Genomic DNA, 20,097 nt, shown 5'->3' with positions numbered 1-20,097 from the left:
ACTGTGGGCATGCATTTTTTGAGACAGGCCGCGGACATGGGTCTCACATTTTTACACACTAAATGGACACAGTTTATAAAAACAAAAAAAGAATAAAACCATATAATTTTTGATTGTTTACAAATGTAAAAAGTGCACTCTCGTCCGCCACTTTACAAAGTGGGCAGGGAGACTCCCCGTTCAAAAGTGGGCGGGGAGTTCACCTGTTTAACAAGTAGACAACAGGTCATGTCCTCTCCAGTGTGTAAAGGATTGCGGACACCCACCAACCCTTAAATAAGTGTTTTGATTGGTTAAAGCTTACAAAATGGGCGTCCCTTATTTGGTGTGTAACCAACCTGAGCATCACGATTCACAGGTATTTTTCGTAAATGGCCATAGTACATACAGAAGAGTTTTGGTATTTCCCCACATGGAAAAAGGGGGCCTTTTATTCCTTATTTTTCCATATACTCTTGAAACATCATGAGTTTCTGCTCAGGAGGTACCCCACACCTAGCTACGTGTGGTTAGGGCGAAAGAGCTGTTGGCCCAAGGTTCTTTTCCCTTATTTTTCAACATGATGAGGTTCTCCTCAAGAGGCACCATGTACATAGCTCAGTGCAATTGGGGGCAAGGGGGTGTTGGCTGGTTGTCCCTTGCCCCCAACTGCACCTAGCTAAGCATGCAATCCCTCCCTCACAAAAGCTCATGATATTATCATAATTCACAATGTGGGGATTACATTGGGCATTTGTCTAAGACTTCATGTGTATAGTGTAGTACTTTGGTGCACAAAGTACCAAGCTCTATTACTCTCGAAAGGCCATAACAACAAGGTAACATGAGACAAGAACAGTAATTAGGGAGAACTTGGGCAATTTGAAATGCTGCTAAAAGAATTGTCAACTATAATTTTATGACTCTCAAGCTTAAGGGTAGGAATTCCATGGGTAAGATCATATCGAATTCATATGCCGTTCTTAATGCGGACAACCCTAGTCATAATCTTGTATATAGTTTGAAAAGTCCAAGGTGAGCCCATGAGCTTGTTATCCAAGTTTCCATGAGTGGAGGAAATTTTCTTTGTCAGTACGATGATAACTATTTTAATTGTGGATTCTCCATATCCATTCTCCTTTGGGTAGTAAAATGAAGACATTGGGCCCAAAATCCTCAATGTGAGGGTTTAAACTACTTTTCCTTAAGAGCTTGGAGGGATATAGACATTACAAGATAGTCTCCAAGTTCAAACGGTTTCAATTAAGTCAACTTACCTTCATGCTTCTCCTTCACTTTGGCAATTGGTAACCACCCTAACCTCTTGATCTTCTTCAAACTTCAATAAGACTTGGCATTTTCTCCAACTTGAAAATCATGCCATTCACATCACTCTACAACAAAATCTTCAAAAATTTTCAATTTGTCCCATGATCTATCCAACTTTGATCTTGAACCTTGCTTTGATGATTTGCACATCTCTTTAGATGCCATGGAACTCTTTGCATGACCCAATCATACAAAGTTATTTGCATGCTTAACCTTCAGGACATTGCTCACACACATTTAGGTAATCTTAATGTCATGCCAATGTTCAAAACATATCGTACACTTCTTCTTCTTTAATTCTCACATTATTACTCAATTTTGTCCAAGCAACATGGTTTATAGTTTGAAATGGCAAGTTTTATAAACCAAAGGTTCCTTCCAAACAAGTTCAAGAAAGCAATGCAAGTTCTAAAGCTCAAAAGGAATATTAGGCCTCCTCCATTATGCAAAAGAAAAGGCTTATTAAGAATAAAAGAGGGATGTTCTATCTATCAAGCATAAAATCTATCCTTATGTCAATAAGTTGAGCAAATATTTTGGGAAATATGTAACACAATAGCAAACCCCCAACAAATAGCTAGTGGCAACAAAGGGAGATAGAACATGCATCATTGTGAAGATTCTACTAAAACAAGGTGGTAACTCTAGTAAGAGAATATCACTTATGAAGCTTGCTCACAAGCCGTTCAAAAGGAGCATCTATGCTATACTCAATAGTAAGGAATGTTTCAAAAGTATGAATGAAAAACACATTATGATGCTTCAAGCATCAAGGAGCAAAATATTCGTATTAATGAAGTTATGAATAGCTTGTGTGCAAAAAAAAGAAATATATTTTGCATGGCATCTTCATGAGGAAATTGATATCATAGCTTTGCATGAAACCAAATAAGAAGAGCAAAGGCTCCTCTTGCATACTTTGATGGATACAAATATTTTTTGAGCCTTTTCAAAGATCCTCAATAGGTGAGTCAACTTCTCTTTTTTTCCTCTCCTATCCCTCAAATAAGCCAACATCCTCATATGTCTCTTCCAAATTTGGGTCGAGAGAGAGAGAGAGAGAGAGAGAGAGAGAGAGAGAGAGAGAGAGAGAGAGAGAGAGAGAGAGAGAGAGAGAGAGAGAGAGAGAGAGAGAGAGAGAGAGAGAGAAGGTGTGGCTTGATTGAGATTTCGTGTGTGTGTGTGTGTTTAACCAAGTAGTTTGACACAAAAATTTATAATCACACTATATTTATTATTTACTTTTGGATATTGCTAAGTGGATAATGAAAGGTGAGAAGGATCGAAGCTTGCTTGGAAGAGCTATGGCGAGAGAGCAAGAGCAAGAAAGAGAGAGGGACCAAATGGGAACTCCAACAGTCACACTGTGTGACTGGGCCTTCCTTTATTCAAACTGTCACTAAAAAAATAAAGAATAAAGTGATGGTGACAGGCACCTGCCACCTGTAGTGTGCAATGGTGGGTACTGTTAGTGTAGTGGCCTTTATCCCCAACAACCTTCCACTTAAAGGCAAATATGCCCCAGTGAGGAGTGAAAAGAAAAAGAAAAGATAGTACAATGTACACATGTGCAATAGGATGAGGAAAAACATCATCTCATCCAACGCCCATTAATCTCCTAAGGAAGGCAAAGCACCCAGTAGTGAAGCTTTTCGTGAGCAGATTTGTAGGATTTTTGTCAGTGGAGATCTTGACAAGGTCAATAGACTTGTCCTCCACAACCCCACATATGAAGTTATACCTCACCGTTTGTCTATCCAGAAGGAATCCACTTATGATTACCAGTGGTTGGCAGATACGTCTAGACCGTTATGTCTATGACAAGGTACTGAAGGTAATCCCAACCGACAAGATTATAATCCAAGGAAGTCGCAAGTATCGAGATTATTGTATTCTTGTTTTTCTATATGTGTTTTGTCTTCGCATGGAATATCGGATTCTTGCCTAGCTGAATAGCACTCATAGAATCCGAATGTAGCATATGTATAGTATCAATCCCAAGGTCATGAACGAAACGGCCCAACCATATGGTCTCCTTGCAAGCCTCAGTAGCTACAGCATACTCGGCCTTAGTGGTAGAGAGAGCTGTACATTTCTGAACCCTAGACATCCAAGAGACAACACCTCCAACATAGGTGAATACATAGCCACAAGTGGACTTCCTACTATCTGCATGTCTTGCATAATTGGAGTCTATATACCCCACAACTCCTGTATCCTGGCCGCCATAGCAAATATACATATCTGATGTGCCTTTTAGGTATCTCATGATACCCTTCACGGCATCCCAATGTTTCTTGCCAGGTGTAGCCATATAGTGTGCTACAATACCAACTGCAACAAAGGCAATATCTAGATGAGTGGCTATCATGGCATACATCAAATTTCCCACGGCTGATGCATAAGGGATCTTGGCCATCTCGGCCCTCTGCTCATCTGTTTGCGGACAATCAATATATGAGACCTTCACATAAGAAGGTAATGGACAGGCAATAGGCTTCACGTCCTGCATGCGGAAACACTCAAGGACTTTATGAATGTACTCCCTCTGTGAGAGGTAGAGTAGTCCATGATACCCATCACGCTTAATGCACATACCAAGAATGTGAGAGGCTTGTCCCAAATCCTTCATCTCAAAGCTCTTCTTCAGTTGAGATTTAAGAGCATCCAGCTCATCATGAGCTTTCCCTACTATTAGCATATCATCCACATAAAGTACCAAAATAAGTAATGAGTCATCACAGGCTTTCTTCGTGTAAAGACACGGATCCATAGCACTCCTGCTGTAGCCCTGTGACTGTACTTTTCTTCAACTTGCACACTAGGTGCTCCCTATGAGGTTTTGCAAAGCCCTTAGGCTGCTCCATGTATATCTCATCATGCAAATCTCCATGCAAGAATGTAGTCTTGACATCCATTTGATACATGTCCAAGTCAAGATGTGCGACTAAGGCCAAAACCTTGCACAGGGTGGTCATCTTAACCACAGGAGAAAAGACTTCATCAAATGCTCCTGTTTAAAACCCTTAGCAACACGTCTTGCCTTATAAGCCTGCTTGGGGTTGTGCTTTTCAACTTGTACACCCATTTGCACGGTAAAGCCTTCTTGCCTTGAGGCAATGCAACCAAATCCCTAGTCATATTCTTATGCAGGGAGTCAATCTCAGACTGCATAGCCCTCTCCCAGGAGTGACAGTCACCCCTGTGCATAGCCTCATCATAGGTGAGAGGCTCTCCTGCATATGTAACCAAGACATTATGCATCAAGGGCTCAAATCGATCAGGTGGACGTCTAGGTCTAGTAGACCGTCTCACTGCAGGCTCTGTTGCATGTCTAGCATCTTGTCCAATACCTTGGCCGCCATGTGTACCAACTGCTACTGCAAGTTGTCCAACTGGTTGTGCAGGAGTACGTGGCTCCTCTTGGAATATAACCCTATGTATCTCTACCACCTTCTCAGGCTGTCTATGCATCTTGTCTTCATGGAAGACTACATCATGGCTGTGGATGACTTTCCGCACCTGCGGATCCCAGAGGCAGTACCCCATCTCGCCTACATCTCCATATCCAAGGAAAATGCATTTGACACTCTTAGGATCCAACTTAGTCTGCTTGTCCTTGGGCACATGGCAAAATGCATCACATCCAAATACACATAGATGCGCATAAGACGGAGGTTTCCCAGTCCATATCTCCTATGCAACTTGGAAATCCAAACCACTGGAAGGTGATCTATGATGACATGCACAGTTGTACTAACTGCCTCAACCCAAAAGCTCTGTGGTAGGCCTATATGGCTAAGCATACTGTGTACACCCTCCTGGATGGTTCTATTCATCCGCTCAGTCAAACCATTCTGGGGTGGGGTATAGGGGGTGATCAACTGACGCTTAATACCCCTCTCGTCACATAGCTGCTCAAAGGCACGTAATACATATTCTCCCCCGTTGTCAGTCTTAAGGCATTTCAGCCTATGCCCATAGTCTGGTTCTCAACCAATGCAAGCCATCTCTAAAACACAACCAAGACATCTGACTTAAGCTTAATGGGGTAAGCCGAGACTTTACGCAAAAAATCGTCAATAAATGTCACAAAATATTTTGCACCACCCAGAGACTGACAAGACATGGGCCCACATACATCCGAATGTACCAATGCCAGGGGCTCACTCATGCATGTCCTACCAGACTTCTTATGCGTATTCCTAGTCTATCTACCATAAAGACAATACTCACATGAATCAAAACATGCATAGTCAGGGGCGGTAAGTACTACGAACCAGAAAGCATTTTCATTCCCTTTAAGGACATATGGCCCAAACGGGCATACCAAAGAGATACATGTGGGATGGAACTGATTGACAAAACATGGTCAACAGAGGACCCATCAACTACAAGAGGATAGAGGCTACTAGCCTTGGCACCTCTACAAGCACAAGTCTGCCACAAGTGATCTTTCAAGAAGAATCCCCAAATGAAACATGAAATCCAGCATCATGAACCCTGCAGACATAAGTTTGTGTGTAAGCACAGGTACATAACGTACATCCTATAATAAAAATGTACTACCAGTAGAGAATTGTAGCAGTGCATCCCCAATGCCAAGAATAGTAAGTGACCTGTCATCACCCAAGGGAACTAAACCAAAGAGAGTGCGGTAGGAGTGAAACCATTCACGGCATGGTTTAACATGAAATGAAGCACCGGAATCCAAAAGCCAGCACTATGCATACATAGAGTGAACCTTGGTCAATGGCGTAGCATCACAAGAACTAGCTGCAAGTATGTACTCCCAATAGGAGTCATCAATCTTCTGCATGACATTGATTTCCTCTATTTTCACACCGGATTTCACAGGTACCATGCTGCGATGAGAGGACTTTTCTTGTAATTTGTCTTTCCCCTTCTCTTTGCGCTTCTCATTGTGCAGCTCATGACACTGTGGGTGGATGTGACCCTTCTTGTTGCAATGATGATATGTCACATTAGCATTTCTCCCATGAGACTTGTTGCATAACTTACCATGAGACTTAGACCTAGATTTCTACTAGTCTCTGCCACGGCCATTCCCATGGTCATTCTTTCCATTACCATCTCTGCCTGTAATAGTCAAAGCATGCAACACATGAGAGGCATCCAAGTTCTTACAGTTGATCTCTTCCTATAGAAGAGCACTCTCTACATCAGGCAAGTTCAAAAGAGTAGCATGAGCACATAAAGGCAGTGAGGAATACATCCCATGACTCACTTAGAGACCCAAGCAAAAACAATGGAGTAACCTCATCATTAAAGGTAATGCCCTTCGAAGTCAAGTTTTTTAAAATAGAATGGAACTAGCTCAAATGAGCAGACATCGTCATATTCTCCTTCATGTGCAGGTCCATAAGTTGCTTCAGCCAATACATTTGACTTGCTACACTTTTCTTGTCATAGAGATTCTTAATTTTATCCCAAAGCTACCAAGCACTTGTACTTCTTCAATCACATTGTAATGCACCTGTTCAGTGAGAGACAAGATGAGGGTGGACTTGCATAACTCATCAAACTTATCCCATTCGTCATCAGTCAAAGTTTCATGCTGCTCACCATGCATCCTTAGTGGCTTGATCTGATATTTCTACACCAATACCTGTCAAACTTGGCTCTTCCAATAGGCATAATTTGTACCATCAAGCTTAGTGATGTTGAAGATAGCACTGTCAGTGGAAGAAGATGCCATACTGCAGTCCAAAATGGTGCAGACAGCTCAAAACTACTTGCTGTTTTTTGTTGTAAAACAGTAAAAATACCACCAAAACCAAGGCAAAATGACCATGAATTGATAGCTAATGATGCTGCCCACTAAGTACCATCAAAAGTACGTAAAATTAGGATGATTTCAACATGAAAATTCCATGTCATTCCATGCATAACTGCTTGCTGTAATAAATTACAACCAAGTACAATGAGAGCAACTGTAGGCAAAATGAATGCACCAAGTCAACCACTGACTGTCAGAGCATAACCGGCATCAAGCAGGCATAAATCAACAAGTGACAGTCATATGGATATCGAGCAAACACCCAAGCATGTCAAAAGAATCTATCAATAAGCCAACACACCCCCTATGTAATAGGGCAAAGTGTACACAACATTGGCAAGACTGGACACAAAGAGGTATATGCTCAAGGAGCGCAAAGCCCAAATTAGCCCAAGTACATATGTGAGGACCGCGGCATATCAACCATGCAACATCCAAGTGAAGGTCCCAATCTCACGTATCCGAATGCTCAAGTAGCATAAATCGCGTGCTCAATTTCTGTCAAGCATATCAAGATGCTCCCACTAGCACAAAAGCTGTAAATATCAAGCAAAGAAGCTTAATAAGGGCATATGATAGCATTGGTGCTAGAAGATCCAAGATCAAGCATCAATAAGACCTCATGAGCATATAGGCTGTGTAGCATCCATACATAGCATCCATAGACATCAAGTACATCCAAACTGTAACTCTGGCAAGCTGAGAAATAACCAATCGGGCAATCAAATGTCAAGCCAAAGTAAGGCTTAGTAGCATCCAGCTCCAATCAATGTAATGGGCATGTAGTAGTGGCATAGGCCAAGCATGTCAAAACTGGTCAGACATAAGCAAAGTACATGCCATGAGTACATCAGAGATGAAGATCCAAATGCTATGCGAAGTAAGCTCAAGCTCAACCAATGATTCGAGAGCAAATCCAAGCTCTATGTCAATCCCCGAGAGTCACTACATCAATGTATACATCCAAGACATAGCTCGAATGCAATAGGCATATCCAAACATAAGCAAAATAGCTTCAGCCTTGAATATTCCAACAGTAAATAAACATCCAAAACTGAGCAAACAGTGCCTCAATCCAGCTCAAAACCATAGACAAACCAAGGGGCACACTTTCCCATATGTATAGGTACCAACTGGGCATAATCGAGCATCAAATGACTATGTAGCATGAGCATAAAGTGTAATGATAGGGGGACTGCCCTATTTTGGGCTACATGTGGACTGTGTAAGACAATCAATGATTGAGAAAATTAAGCCCCAAAAGCATCTCATATCAGAAGCATACATTCCCCTAGCATTTGGGGAGCATTCGAGACCAACCGAGCAACCAATGTCAATGCCAAAGTGGTCCAGACATAAAATGCTAATGTAGCACTGCTGTGGGATGCTTGTAAACTATGTATAGCAGTTCCAAACCTAAAGTAAATGACATCAATGCTCAATGCCAAGGCTCAGAATCAAATGCCAAGCAAAACCAAGTGTATAGTGCCCAAATGAGGGTGCCAATGATTGGAATGAGCTGGAGGAGATCAAACAACTGATCACATGCTATAAATATACCTTGAAAAATAGTGCAAATATGCATGGGATTGCTACTCATGTTTTTGAGCTAGAAAAAGTGGTAGGAAGCTCAAGTGGGTGCCAAAGAAGGCACACAATAAGCCTGAGGTGCCCCAGTAAAGCCTATGTCAAGTTATGGAGCACCAGAGCTTCAATGGTGCTTCCCCCTTTCTCCTCTCAGACCTGTAGACCTGTAACAAGCATGAAACCCTAAAGCAAATAAATGAATACCTTTGTTGGAATGCCCTGAGGGTGCCCATCGTGAGAAGTCGGGGAGTGATGGGAGCTCGGGAGAGTTGGCTATGGTTGTCAGAAAGGAGACCCAATGAGTGTAGCTAATCAATAGGAAGTTGAAGGAGTCATGAACCAAGTCAGAATGCTCAACCAACCATGCTCTGATACCAGTTGAAAGGTGAGAAGGATCGAAGCTTGCTTGGAAGAGCTATGGCGGGAGAGCAAGAGTGAGAAAGAGAGAGAGACCAAATGGGAACTCCAGCAGTCACAATGTATGACCGGGCCTTTCTTTATTCAAACTATCACTAAAATAATAAAGAATAAAGTGACAGTGAAGGGCACATGCCACCTGCAGTATGCAGTGGCAGGTATTGTCATACATAGGCGGCTAGGCGGAGGCTCCTTTACCCCCAATAGATAAATACACTGAGATTCATGTATACACTCACATATAATGTTAGTCAATTTCTTTGTTTTCCCAATGAGACATATATTTCTTAAGAGTTATGTTAATTTGATTTTTAAAGACTCGTGAATTTCTTGAAGACTTTTGAAGAAATTGGAATATTAAAGGAATCGTGGAAGGTTTTTGGAAATTGTGATGATTTATTTTGGCTTTGTTGAAAGGGAAGTAGAACCCAGGAGGAAGAAGCTTGGCGGTGAGAGCTATGGCGGATGGAGAGCAAGAGCAAGAGAGAGAGAGACTCAAAAGTGGAAACTCCAACAACCACAATGTGTGGCCATGCCTTCCTTTATTCAAACTGTCACTAAAGAATAAAGAATAAGTGGTTGTGATGGGGGCCCGCCATTTGCAATGTGCAGTGGCGGGTATTATCAGTGTAGTAATACACGGGCGGCTAGGAAGAGGCACCTTTACCCCCAACAACCTCCCACTTAAAGGCGAATCTAACCCAGTGAGAGAGAGAAGAAAAGAAAAAATAGTACAACATGTACACATGTACAACAAGACAAGGAAAAATACGTCATCTCATCCAACACCCATCAATCTCCTAAGAAAGGCAAAGCGCTCTGTAGTGAGACTCTTCATGAGCAAGTCTGCACGTTTCTACTCAGTTGGAATCTTGACAAGGTCAACAGACTTGTCCTCAACGACCTTACAAATGAAGTGATACCTCACCTCAATATGTTTCGTCTTCGCATGGATGATTGGATTCTTGGCCAACTAAATGGCACTCATAGAATCCGAATGCAATGTAGGCATAACATCTATCATACCAAGGTTTGCAATCAAATGGCCTAACCAAATAGCCTCCTTGCAAGCCTCTGTGGCTGCAATATACTCGGCCTCTGTAGTAGAAAGATCCGTACACTTCTGTGCCCTGGACATCCAAGAGATAGCCCCTCCAGCATAAGTAAACACATAGTCAGAAGTGGACTTCCTACTATCTGAATGTCCTGCATAATCAGAGTTAGTGTATCCCACGTCTTCTGTATCCTAGCTGCCATAGCAAATACACATATCTACTGTGCCCTTCAGGTACCTCATGATACCCTTTACGGTGTTGGGGGTAAAGGCGCCTCCACCTAGCCGCCCGTGTATTACTACACTGACAGTCATCACCACCACTGCACACTGTAGGTGGCGGGCGCCCGTCACCATCACTTTATTCTTTATTCTTTTAGTGACAGTTTGAATAAAGGAAGGCCCGGTCACACATTGTGACTGTTGGAGTTCCCATTTCTTGTCTCTCTCTTTCTTGCTCTTGCTCTCCCACCATAGCTCTCGAGTGTAAGCTTCGATCCTTCTTACCTTTCAACTAGTATCAAAGCACGGCTTCCCGACTCTTGAGCTTGGCTCATGACATTCCCAGCTTCCCATTGACTCCCCACTCGCATTGGGTCTCCTTCCCGGTAGCCATAGCTCATTCTCTTGATCTTCCGTCACTCCTCGGCTTCCCGAGCTTCTTCCCAGCCTATTGAGGCACCATCAGGGCATTGACATTGAGGTATTGCTTCATTACTTTAGAGATTTATCTCAGTCCACAGGTCTAGGTAAACAGGGTTTTCACAGGTTGTGGGCAGCCATAGCTCACACCTCTTGGAGCTTCCTTCATCTGGATCTTGCTTCCAGCCTATCAAGGCTTACTGAGGCTTGGTGTAGGCCTTCTTTGGCCCCTATTTGTGCCCCCTTTGGGCCCCATTGTTGACACATGGGACAGTAGACCCCCCCAGCCAGCTCACTTTTTTTTTTGCGCTTGTTTCAAAATCTGGCCCAAAATTCACTCTTTTTGTCATATCTCGAGCATTTGGAACCCGATTCCGGCAAGGTAAGAGTCTAAGTTGGGGTTTTGGCATGCTGCAGATGCGATGGTGATGTCGGATTTGCCAAATTCTGATGAAAGGATATTCTACAATAGATTTCAGGTCTGAGACAACATGTATTTGTATACCTATGGCTTATGTGATGCTTCTATTGATGTCTATTGATACCGGATCACTTGTGGATGTTATGCCTCTTATGTGAGACACATTTGGAGCTGATTTAGCTCAGCCACCACTGATTGTTTTGAACAATCCTAGTTCTATCCAAAACAGGGCAGCCACCTGTTACTTCAATTTTATGCTTACAGGTCTTGGCATTTGATGCCCGGTTGGTGCCTATATATATGGGACTGTATGCCTATGGATTTGAGCTTGGATTGAGCACTGATTTGCTCAGTTTATAGAGGTTATATGCTACTGGAAACTTCAGGATTGAAGCTATTTATGCTACAGTTGGATTATGCCTATTAGTCACGGGGTGCTCCCGGCTACTCGGTATGATGTCATGATGTATTTGGACTACGCCACATGTCTTGTTTATGCTCCGGAATGCTTTTGAGCTGAGATTAGAGCTCGATTTGGGTTTGATTGTCACTTCTTTGCAGCTGGCATTTCATCTATGACATGGTTTATGCCTAGGCTACCTAGTATGGGTTATGATGTCCTGGTGAATGCTTTATGCTTTGGCTATGGATGGCAGTTGTTGAGCTCGTCTCAACATTCATTTGAGTATTCCCTCGAGCAGTTGGACATTGAATTGGATTTTTCCATTACGACTTGGCTTTTTCCATTATGACCTTGGATGCTATTGAGGCATTGTCTTGGTTACCTGTCTTTGGTACTTTGACTTGGTTTACTTGAGCTATTGAGCTCATTTATCCGCCTTTCTGTGCCAGTGGGAGCATCTTGTATGCTTGACTGACATTGAGCACGAGGTTTATGCTACTTTGAGCATTTTGTAGATACTTGAGACTTTGGGATCTCTTACACTTAAATGTTGCATGGTTCATGCACTGATATCTTGGAGTTGCTTTTGACCTGAGCTTGGGCTTTGCACTCTTGTGAGCATACACCTATTGGTGTCAGGTCTTGCTAGTGTTATGTATACTTTGCCCTATTGGCTGAAATATTCTGAAATGATGTACTTTCACTAGTACTTGGTGGATAGCAGCTTTGGTTACAATTTTCTCGCCATTTTCTCTCGATTTTGGTGATTTTTTGGTCATTTTCTGCAGTAAACAGCAAGCAGTTTTGAACTGTCTACAGTCTTCCAACCTGTATTATGGCGAGTTCGTTCACTGATCATGCTATTTTCAATATCACTAAGCTTGATGGTACGAATTACTCTTATTGGAAGAGCCAGATTTGGCAGGTGTTGGTGCAGAAATCGCAGATCAAACCATTGAGGTTAAGTGGGCATCCACCTACAACTATGGCAGATGAGGAATGGCTTGAACTTGATGAGTTATGCAAGTCCACTATTGTATTATCTCTCACAAAACATGTTCATTACAATGTATTTGAGGAAGAACAGAGTGTATGGCGGTTGTGGGATAAAATCAAGAATCTCTATGACAAGAAAAGTCCAGCGAGTCAGATGTATTGACTGAAGCAGCTTATGGATCTGCGCATGAAGGAGAATGTGACTATGTCTGCTCACTTGAGACAGTTCCATGCTATACTCAAGAACATGACTTCACAGGACATCACTTTTGCAGAGGATGTCACTCCTCTTTTCTTGCTTGGTACTCTTAATGAGTCATGGGATGTATTCCGCACTGCATTATGTGCCTCTACTGCTACCTTGAAATTATCTGATGTTGAGAGTGCTCTTCTGCAGGAAGAGGTTAACCGTAAGAATTTGGATGCCTCTCGTATGTCGCATGCTATGACAGTTAGAGGCAGGAATGATGGGTATGGAAAGCATGGCAGTGGCAGTGGCCGTGGATGGGATTCTCAAAAATCTCTGTCCAAGTCTCGTGGGAAGTCACGTAGCAAATCCCGTGGAAGGAATGTAGATGTTACTTGTCACCATTGTGGGAAAAAGGGCCATATTAGGCCACAATGCCATGAACTACGCAATGAAAGGCACAAAGATAAGGGGAAAGACATATCCTAGTGCTTCGCAGATGACAGAGATACACTCTATGTATGCATAGTGTTGGCTCCTGGACTCAGGTGCGTCCTTTCATGTGACACCTTGCCGAGAGTGGTTTCATTCATACCGTACTGTTTCGGGTTCTGTGTGCTTGGGTGATGACAACTCTCTTGATATTGTGGGCATTGGTGATGTTAGGCTCTAGTTTCCTTCTGGCAGCAGTTTTGTTATGCAGGATGTATGTCATGTACTTGCTTTGACACGTAGTCTCATGTCATCTGGACAGCTTGATGATGCAGGTCATCATGTATCTTTTGGAGACTCTGCATGGAAGATCACTCGTGTGGAAGACTTATGATTGCGAGAGGTGCCAAGGCTGGCAGCCTCTATCCCTTGATTGTATCCACTTCTTCCCTTACTTATGTTTTGTCTGTGGGTTCTATCCCACATGTATCTCTTTGGCATGCCCATTTGGGCCATATGTCTTTGAAGGGAATGAAAATGCTTTCTGGTTTGCAGTACTTACCGCCCCTTGATTATGCATGTTTTGATTTGTGTGAGCATTGTCTTTATGGCAAGCAGACTAGGTCTACGCATAAGAAGTCTGGTAGGCCATGCATGAGTGAGCCCTTGGCATTGGTACATTCGGATATCTGTGGGCCCATGCCTTGTCAGTCTATGGGTGGTGCAATGTATTTTGTTATGTTCATAGATGATTTTTCACGGAAAGTTTGGGCTTATCCCATTAAGCTGAAATCCGATGTCTTGGCTGTGTTTAAGAGATGGCTTGCATTAGTTGAGAACCAGTCTAGGTATAGGCTAAAATGTCTAAGAACAGATAATGGAGGTGAGTATGTCTTACGTGCTTTTGAGCAGTTATGTGATGAGAGGGGTATTAAGCGTCAGTTGACCGCCCCCTACACCCCCCCCAGAATGGTTTGGCTGAGCGGATGAATAGAACCATCCAGGAGTATGTACGCAGTATGCTTAGCCATGCAGGCCTACCACAGAGCTTTTGGGCTGAGGCAGTTAGTACATGTATGCATGTCATAAACAGATCACCTTCTAGTGGTTTGGATTTCCAGGTTGTAGAGGAGGTATGGATTGGAAAACCTCCCTCTTATGCGCATCTCCGTGTCTTTTGATGTGAGGCATTTTGCCATGTGCCCAGGGACAAGAGAAGTAAGCTGGATCCTAAGAGTGTCAAATGCATTTTCCTTGGTTATGGGGATGCAGACAAGATGGGTTATCGTCTCTGGGATCCGCAGGCGCGGAAAGTCATCCGCAGTCATGATGTAGTCTTCCATGAAGACAAGATGCATCGGCAGCCTGAGAGAGTTGTTGAGATCCATAGGGTCATATTTTAGGAGGAGCCGAGAGCTCCCGCATAGCTAGTTGGACAACCTACAGCTGCATGTTGAGAGTGGAAAAAGACTGAATTTTTGACTGATTTTTATTGTTTTTGAGGTCTGAATGATTGATTTTTGATGGATTTAGAGTGATGTATGGTTGATAATGGAAGTGTTTGAGAGTGTTTTGGATGATATTGAGTGTGTTTTTTGAAAGATGATGATGATTCTTAGTGAAGATGTAAAGCTCTGAGGTTCTATTGAGGCTCTAATTGGTTCTGTATACCTTCTGTATAGCTTCTATTTCGTTCTGATTTTCTTTTGTATAAAGCATGGATTGATGATTGATGAAGATTGAGATTTTTTGAAAGCTTATTGAATAGTTTTTTATAGTTTGGAATGGTTTTAGTATGAGTTATGAGGTTTTGATGACCTTCTATAACCCCCAGTAAACCTTCTGTAGAGCATTTGTCTCTGCTCTATCTCTGCTTTGTAACTGTTCTGTAGCTGCTCTGGTACTGTACTGTAATTGTTCTGTAGCTGCTCTTGTACGATACTGTAACTGTTCTATAGACCTTCTGTAAGTGTTCTATAAAAATTATGTGTGACTTTGGAAAAGTTTCTAACTTTTGGAAATGATAAATCTAAGTTCAAAAGAGCTAAAACAAATGGAAGAAGCAACTGCTGAAGACTGAAGAGAAGACTAAGTAACAATGACAGTAGTGAGCTGTAAAAAGACATTGTAGTGGCTCTGGTGACTCTTCATATCAGACATACATCTTGGGAGGTGCATCCACGACCTAAGAAGGATTATTGAGAGTTATAATGAGAGTATTGTAGTAAGGAGATGATATACTATTGAGAGAGAGAGAAAGAGAGGCCAGAGATAGACAATTATATCAAAACAGTGTAAATGTATATGAGAGATTGAGAGAGAAAACTATGAAGACATTGAAGATGAATAATATGTGGTTGATTTCCATTCAAAGACGGTGTATTCTTCTATGTTCATTGTTCTATTGATGGATTCTATGAAGATGTTGAAGATTATGGTTGATTCTATCAAATCTGTGGGAGATATCTACTATAATGCTGCGTGAAGATTTGTTGTTTTCTTTGTTTTGATGATCAAAAGAATGAAATAAAAGCTTGTTGATGTTACAAGATAGATTTTCTTGCAAGAGAATTCCCTTTTCCTTGGTGTGGCATTCATTGAGAAGTTTCCTGACATCATCAAGTAGGAGATTGTGAAGAAGCTTCAATAGTCGTGGTCTGTGGAGGTTCACGAAAACAAGAAGAAAAAGAGTTGGAATTTGTTCGTGGATGTTCAACAGCAAGATACATGGGATGCTTGGTGCACTGATAATCTTCTCTTTGTCCAATTAGCAACCCACTGGAAGTTGGTAGACAGAGTGTTTTTCACAACATACACTATTGAAACCCTCAGAAGCTGGCATTATTATAATGACGCAACAACAATTCTAAAAAGAATGAGTTTTGATACTTTCAAAAAATAAAATATCTTCCCCTCTGTAGTGGTTTGAATCCAAATTCAGAGATGTTGAAAAGAAAGAAGTAGAAGAGATGTTGGCCAGAGAATCCATCAGAGAGACTGAAGCCCGCTCTGATACTATCCTGTTGAGTACAGACCAACTGGTTGAAGCCAACCCCTTGATGAATGACGCAATAAAGAGACAAGTGTTAGAACGAGTCCAGAGGTACGTGAGAAGAAAGAAGGTAAAAATCAAAGCTGAGAACGAGCTTGCAGCAGAAGCCTCCTTTGATGCCCTAAAAGCACTCTTTACAGAAGTCCTTATGGCGACTCAAGGTCCCCTTCCTAGTCAGATTCGTCCTGGAAATATTGATGAACAGGCCAGCAAATGTAGTCCCATTGCCAGTTTTTAAGGGAGAGTACAATGAAGACCCTGATCTTCATGTAGCAGAGTTCATGGTAGCATGTGTGGCTAACAATGCCAGAACCCCTGAGCATTGGTTAGCAATATTCCCCGCCACTTTCAAGGGCGCGGTGTTTCAGTGGTATGAGAGACAAGCAACAAGAACTTTTGGCACATGGGACGACCTGAAGTTGGCCTTCCTCACTAAATTCAGGCGTGAAGGTTTTGAAGAGCGGATGAGAGAGAAGTTCATGAACCTAAGTTAGTCCTCTGGAGAAAGAGTACAAGCATATGTCTCACGAATGGAATCCATCCTGAAGAGATGGACTAACCATCCTTTGGATGAAGGAATCCAAAAAGGAGTGTTTCTCAGAGGCCTACAACTAGAAGTTCGCAAGTTTGTAGAATTGAAAAGACCAGTCAATCTGCAAGTTGCAATGGAAGGTGCAAGATTGTATGACGAAGTTGAAGCAAGGCTGTCAATGAATCCAAGAAGAGGAGTTTTACCTCCTCCCATGCCTAGAATGGTATACCCATCAAATGCAGTCCCAGGGACAACTCCCTACCCCTATCCTCAGATGCAAACAGTGCCGCAGTATAACGCACCTAACCCACTGTGGTCATCGTAGACGACAGTGCCTCAAATAATGGTTCAACCACAACAACAGTGGCCTCAAACAGTTCCTCCAATGGCGACTCAACAATAATGGAACCCTACCAACTGGAATCAACAACCCCAAGTCTTAGCAAGAGCTCTGAATCAGAGCCAGAACAGAGGACCTTCTGGATCGACCCAACCAGTTTATGTAGTAATTATAGACGCTTCCCAATATCCTACTACAAGCACTTCACGAGGTGAAAATTTAAAGGACTACGTATCTAACTCAGTTGCGAGTATCAAGAAAGAGCTTCTGGATGTGATTATAGAGCAATTACAGATACTGAAGGTGAATATTGCCAATATATCCACTCTTGCAGGAGCTGGAAGAGATGTGATGCGCTCTAATACATGGTGCGGAAAGTGTCATCAAGCGGGACATTTAGCCACTGAACGGAAACCAACCATTCCTGGAGCCTTCTGTTTTCCTACTGTTTGCGGAAGAACCATACAGAGGATATTTGCTCTCTGAAAGAGATGCATGAACGAAGACAGAAGGATGAAAATGCACGATTCAACTTGCTAGAATCCAAAATGACAACACAGGATATTGGACCAAAGCCTAGGGAATTTGGTCCTAATTTCGGTCCAAGGAGGTTTCCTTCTCAAAGTTACAGAGGACGACAGTCTGGCGGTGGTCAGAGATCAGAGGTGGAATGTTATAGGTGTGGAGAAAAAGGGTCATATCTCCCCAAATTATCAATCCCTAGACAATCTGTGGATTACAAGCCCTTATGTAGCCGATGCAAAGGAGAAGGCCACACTGCAAAGGACTGTCTAAGTCCAGCCCCTGTAAAGGCCAATGGCACTGATAGCCAATAGAAGGTACAAGAGCCTGCCTCCAATTTGGTAGAGTTGGAAGTTACCGCTGTCACACGTGCCAAGAAGAAGGAACTAGTTATTTAGAATGAAAATAATTCTCCTGCCACCTGCCAACAGAGGGACAGAGCAGTACAGGACAAAACAGTGCAGTACAGAGCACTGTAGTGCTACAAAGAGTTACAGAGACAGTCTTAGAGATAGGACCAGAGGTCCAGGAGATAGATGAGACAAAAGCACATCCAGAAACAAAAGAAGTGCCGATACTGCAATTATTAGAAGAAAAATGAAAAATGAAAATAGGTGTAGCCCCATTCCCTAGCCGGCTAGAGAAGCCTGTGGATCCTATCAAAGATTATGACTTAGTCAAAGACCTAGACACTTTTAAACCAAACTTAACATTCCAAAGTTGCTGATGTTGTCTCCTAGCTGCCGAAAGAAATTCAAAAGCATCTTGACAAGAAGATGTGGACTAAGGATCGCTCCTTCAATAGTGACCAAGACCAATGAGGCCCCGGAGCCTGTAAAGGAAGTAGATGAGGCTAATGCCTTCCTAGATCCTGGAACCCCAGAGATTAGTGTATTGCTTTATTTCAGATGCATTGATTGATGGAGGCTCATCAGTAAACATAATGACGGATGTAACAATGAAGGACTTAGGGTTGTAAGGAATTCAACCTATACAGTGGCTTATCAGATTGGCAGACCAAAGCAGAGTCAAACCATTGGGCATCCTCCCATACGTAAAAACAACCCTTGCAAGAAGAGACTATTGGCTAACATACCTGGTGGTCAAACCAAATTCTTATGGGACCTCATACCCTCTACTGTTGGGAAGACCTTGGCTTTTTGAAGCAAGAGCCACGATGGACTGGTTCAAAGGAACCCTAACCCTAGGCAGAGGACCCAATAAAGCAGTGTTAAAGCTGTATGGATCGCAAAAAGGCAATGGATCCACATCCATTGAAGTAATAACTGATTCCTCTAACGAGGTAATAGATGGTACATCAGGAGATGAAGAGGCTGTTAAGCAAATCTTTCCTAAGAAAACAGAGGCACAGTCCCTAACAGTGGGCACTATAAGCCAACTGCCAAGAGAAGCAAAATCCTTGTCCATGGGTGAATACCTCCTACCTCAACTAGAATTAACTTCTGAAATCACCTTTGATAGTGAAATAGAAGCATGGATGTACTGTTCTCCCTGTTACATGACAGTCGCAGAGACAGAGCAGAGATAGTACAGAGACAGTACAATTACAGAGCAGAGACAATACAGAGGCAGAGCAGATATAGAGCGGCTACAGAACAAAGATAGAGCGAATACAGAGATAGTAACAGAGCCATAGCCAGAGCCAGAGGCAGAGTCAGAAGCTGTGACAGAAGCAAAAGCAGATGCAAAGGCAGAAGATCTGTTCTTCTTCTACATAGCCTCTACAGAAGCAGAGACAGAGCCTAAAGAGGAAGAGGATGAAAATGATGAGGAAGAAAATGAAGTAGGTTATGAAAGTGTAGATGAAGAATTCCCTCTGATAGAGGATGATCTTGTTGATGACCCTATAGAGACCTCAGAGGCCGAAGATCTCCGGGTGATGGATGGAATGACTATGGTTCCATTTGGGTTGATCAATGGACCACAAAGTATGCAGAATCTGTATAAGCAATGGATTAAAAGCATAAAAATTAAGTTCACCAGTGGCTCCTGTCACCCTAACTATTTAGTCCAGAGAAAAGATGATGATGATGTCCCTTGCCAACAGAAGCCTAAGTCCTCAGAGCCACGACCCCTAGAAAGTCCGTGCTATGTGACATTCTTGGACGCATCCTCTGAAGATGAACCCCTAAGTCCAGAAGAAATTACCACTCACACAGAAGCAAACAAAGCTCTGATACCCTTCCAGCAACCTCAGCAGACGAATGAGTCATCTATTCAGAAGGAGGACACTGGTTCTAGCGGAACATCAGATGAGGATGCTACTCTCTTGAAAGAGTCAGACCTCTATCCAGAAGCAATCTGTGGGACATTTATCCGCGAAGTGGAAGGTGAAAGACAAGTAACGTTCCTAGATACTGACGGTATTGAATGTCACTTGAAA

This window comes from Lygodium microphyllum, chromosome 6 (genome assembly GCF_053477565.2).
Source record: "Lygodium microphyllum isolate KBCC chromosome 6, Lygodium_microphyllum_v1.1.10, whole genome shotgun sequence".
Taxonomy (NCBI): Eukaryota; Viridiplantae; Streptophyta; class Polypodiopsida; order Schizaeales; family Lygodiaceae; genus Lygodium; species Lygodium microphyllum.
Note: the sequence above shows the minus strand (reverse complement) of the source record.